This window comes from Ochlerotatus camptorhynchus, unplaced genomic scaffold (assembly GCF_037179485.1).
Source record: "Ochlerotatus camptorhynchus isolate MF236.1 unplaced genomic scaffold, CSIRO-AGI_Acam_v1.1 ptg000302l, whole genome shotgun sequence".
NCBI lineage: Eukaryota > Metazoa > Arthropoda > Insecta > Diptera > Culicidae > Ochlerotatus > Ochlerotatus camptorhynchus.
The window spans coordinates 1,131,534-1,136,185 of NW_027040790.1; positions in this window are offsets into that span (position 1 = coordinate 1,131,534).

Genomic DNA, 4,652 nt, shown 5'->3' on the forward strand with positions numbered 1-4,652 from the left:
TTTTTTTTCTTCAATATTTGGGGTTAGGAGAAACGCTCCGCTTACCCTATTAGGTTAATCAACCGATGCTATTGCAGATTTTTCTCACAGGGGACAACTGCCTCGGTCATAGTGTAACATTTATTTCCATTCATATTTTTATTATTCCTTTTTTATAGAATGACAACTGTATCAAAACCGATTACTTCTTCATTTCTCAATAGTGATGGAGTAATACGACATGCACTAAACTAAGGACACGGGATTTACCACAATAGATCAAATAACTGTTCGCAGTGGATTTATGTCGGGAACAGAGGAGAAAAAAAGCTATCCTTCATTGTACCACATGGAAAAAGAAAAAGCGGAACGGGATCGCGTTGATTTTCTACGCGTTCATCTAGATAAAATTGATAAATATCAGACTTTTAGCGATGGACCCAATCTTAGATCGAAAGGCCAACATTAGAGCCATTGCCCCTATCTTTCAAATTTATTTCCCTTTCCATACATACCATTAGATTTGATAAAGAGTTAGAATTTTTTTCTTTGATTAGTTTTCCGTGCGAAGCACCAGTGCTACCGACGCCAGGGAGGCAACTCCCACACCTGTAACCCTACCTATCGACCCATCAACTCGTGAACCGGGGACCAACGGCTTTACTTCCCTTCCAAAGGAAGGCGTGATCAGAGATGTTTTGCCTCAGAACATCGACGGCGCCGACTGGGATTGAACCCAGACCTGCTGGAGGGAGATGTAATCACGCTTACCACTACACCACCGGCGCCACTAAAGAGTTAGAAAGAGTTAGAAATTGTTAAGATATTTTCAAAAATTTGACACTCTTTCTTGACTCTAAGTTCGAATTCAGATTCCGTGTTAATGCATTGAAACACCATTTAATTGAAACACCATACACCACAAAATAATCCAAGTAGTTTAGATCTGGTGAACTGGGAGGCTAGTCATCCTTGGCCAAAAAGTCGGTCAAATTTGCCCGACACCTGTTTTGGACCAAATTCGCTGTATGAGAAGGCGCTCCGTCCTACTGAAATAAGTAATCATCCTTCCCGTACATTTTTTTCTAAGCTTGGCTTCACGAAATTCTGCAAAACTTCCGTTTTATAATATAAAGCTTTGATCTTAACACCTTTCTCGATGAAAACAAGCGGTAGCTTTCCGCTCTTGCAAATACCATCCAAACCATCACGGAAGCGACGCTTTGGAACCGTGGAATGTTTCTGTCGCTATCTGGGATGTCCTTGGGACCTGCAGACCCATAACCTGTCGTGTGGGACATAGTGAGACTGCTGCAGAACAAATAACTTTTCATCGGAAAAGATTTGTCTCGTCCAGCGGTCGCGATAAAAGAAGAGTTGCTCTTTCTAGCCTTTTCTTCTTGGAAGATTCCGAAACTCCGTGAACTTTACGTTTCTTGAAAGCTAATTACAGGTAATCTGGAAATACAAGAGTCTCAACCGCGGGTGGTCATCCATGCTCATGCTCATATGTCGGTTTCCAGCAAGTCCTATCTTCAACATTTAAAACGCTTACAACCATAATAAACATTGAGTATATTTAGATCTCGATTTAGACAGTGTTGTTTTTTCTTAGATTGAAGACCTTGTCAAAATCGAGCTTTCACTGCAATTTTCCGCAGAGTTTTCTGGGAATGTTCCCAAAGTTTTTTTTTACAAACTGGTACCCTGGTTTTACAAAATCATCAATTAAACGAAATATCATGCTTGATATTGTTTCAACAAGCTCCTTTGATATTGCGAGACTATTCACAACATGTAAACATTAAGGTGATTCCTTGTAGTACACAAATGGCCGCCACGTAGGCTATACATGCACTTCCATTTCGAATTTTCAATTACACAAATCTCGGAAATCAGTGCCCCATTTCACCTAAAATTGCTGCAGTGCTGCAGTGAAGCAAACGTGGAATAAGCTATAACTCTTTACTCTTCGCCAATGGCAGACACAAAGCTACTGCTTCTAACAATGACGGTAGATCCGGATCGCTATAGGATTAAAAGCAAAACTCATAAAAACGTAGACCCCCGTTAATCTGAACGACACTTCATACATATTAAGAGGTTTAATTTTTAATTTTAAAGTAACCCTATGACTATCAGGAAAGCGAGTTTCTGGTAACTTTATTTGCTGTTTTGCTTAGATTCTGCATTCCGTTTTGGATGGTTTAAGGGGAAGCTCACCGCTCCGAAAAAAATAATTACGTTTTGATTTTTCTAAAAATATTGGAAAAAGATATCAAAATTCTAAGAAAATCACATATTTTATAATTTTTCAAAGAAAATTCACGTGCAAAAACATTTTTTATAAGTCATTATGGCATAAAGTTGGACTCAAAAAACCACAAAACATCAACTTTTCGGTTTTTCTGAGAGTCCAATTTTTTTCATGATGGGATAGAAAAAATTTGTTTGCATGTAATTTTTGACAAAAGGAAGAAACTGATTTTCTTGGATTTTTGATAATTTTTCCCAATATTTTTAGAAAAATAAAAACGAACCGAAAATATTTTTTTATTTTTGGGCCGGTGAGCTTCCCCTTAATTTCACCTTTACTCCATTCCATGTGCTAAATGAAGTTTGAACAATTTTTAGTTTACACGGCGTACAGATTAGCGTTGTTCAATAGAATGGCCCACAAAAATAAAAGTTCCAATTTTCCACCGGCCGTATATTGCAACAGAATACAGGCAGCTTATTCAAAGTATCAACTAGATTACCACTAAAAATAAAAGTTCATATTTTCTACAGGTCAACATCCAGACTTGTGTCAGTAGGTGAGATAACCACTCCTCTGAATGTTTCAGCTCTTTTTGACGTTACACGTGCGTGCGCTTTTGGTTTAATGTTCATATAGGAGATTTGGTTAATATTTTCATATACAAAATTATCATATAGGAGAAATGGCTCTAATGTTGGCCTATGGATCAAATATTGGGCCCATTGCTAGAAATCTGCTATTTATCAATTTTATCTAGATGAACGCGTCATTGGGACGGTACTAATGGATATTTTTGGTCACTATTGAAAATTTAGTCGATTGCTGAATTTATGCATGTGCCCAAATTAGGACCATTTAGGCCGACATTTCATCCACTTCCCCTACATCCGAAAGCGAAAATCTCAATAAAACTAACTGGATTCATGATTTAGGCTACAAAATGGTGAGTTGACAACCTGGAAGGAGCGGAATACCTAGCCCTGGTCCTCACAAGTTCCTACTTCACGCCTCCTCGAGTCATATGATAACAAAAGACTACCAGCTGAAACATAGACACAGATGGGTGACGTAGCCTGGGCAATGTTGCCAGTCCGGCAATAGCAAAGTGAAGAGGTGCGACGCGAACACTGGCGCGGTAACCATAGTACGGTGACAGAGGCAATGCTTCACCAAACCTGAGCGTCTGTTCATCATGGAGGTGTGGCTCAAAACGGCGTCTGTTCTCCATGTTAGGAGCGGCTGATCACCGTCCTAGTGCCAGCGTGGGACTCTAAACAGAGCTGTGCACGATGGTCCCCCGGCGAGACAGGGGGTTGGGGCAGGCTCAACAAGCCGCCCTGGAAAAAAACAAAGTTGCAAATAAAGAAAGAAATACGGATCGGAACAATTGGCACAGACCTACGCGACGAAATAAGGACTACGATTGGAAACTCGGAACATGGAACTGCAAATCGCTCGGCTTCCCGGGTTGCGATAGGTTAATCTATGACGAACTTCAACCACGCAACTTCAAAGTCGTAGCACTGCAGGAACTTTGCTGGACGGGACAAAAGGTATGGAAAAGCGGGCATCGAGCGGCTACTTTCTACCAGAGCTGTGGCACCACCAACGAGCTGGGAACCGGCTTTGTAGTGCTGGGTAAGATGCGCCAACGCGTGATTGGTTGTCAGCCGATCAACGCGAGGATGTGCAAGTTAGGATTAAGGGCCGTTTCTTCAACTACAGTATCATCAACGTGCACTGCCCACACGAAGGGAGACCCGACGACGAGAAAGAAGCGTTCTATGCGCAGCTGGAGCAGGTGTACGACGGCTGTTCGCAACGGGACGTCAAAATCGTCATCGGCGACATGAACGCTCAGGTAGGACGGGAGGCAATGTATAGACCGGCAATCGGGCCAAACAGCCTACATGCCGTATCGAACGACAACGGCCAACGATGCGTGAACTTTGTAGCCTCTCGGGGTATGGTAGTTCGAAGTACCTTTTTCCCCCCGCAAGGATATCCACAAAGCCACCTGAAGATCACCTGACCAACACACAGAAAACAAAATCGATCACGTTCTAATCAACGGGAAATTCTTCTCTGACATTATAAACTTCCGCACGTACCGCAGTGCGAACATAGATTCGGACCACTACCTAGTTGCAGTATGCATGCGCTCAAAACTCTCGACGGTGCATAACATACGTCGAAATCGTACGCAGCGACTCAACATTGAGCAGCTACGGGACGCCGGAGTTGCCCAGGACTATGCGCAGCAGCTGAAAGTTGCACTACCCACGGAAGAGCAGCTTGGCGCAGCTTCTCTTGAAGATGGCTGAAGGGACATCCGTTCAGCCATAGGTAGTAGTGCTGCAGCAGCACTAGGTACTGCAATCCCGGACCGAAGAAATGACTGGTTTGACGGTGA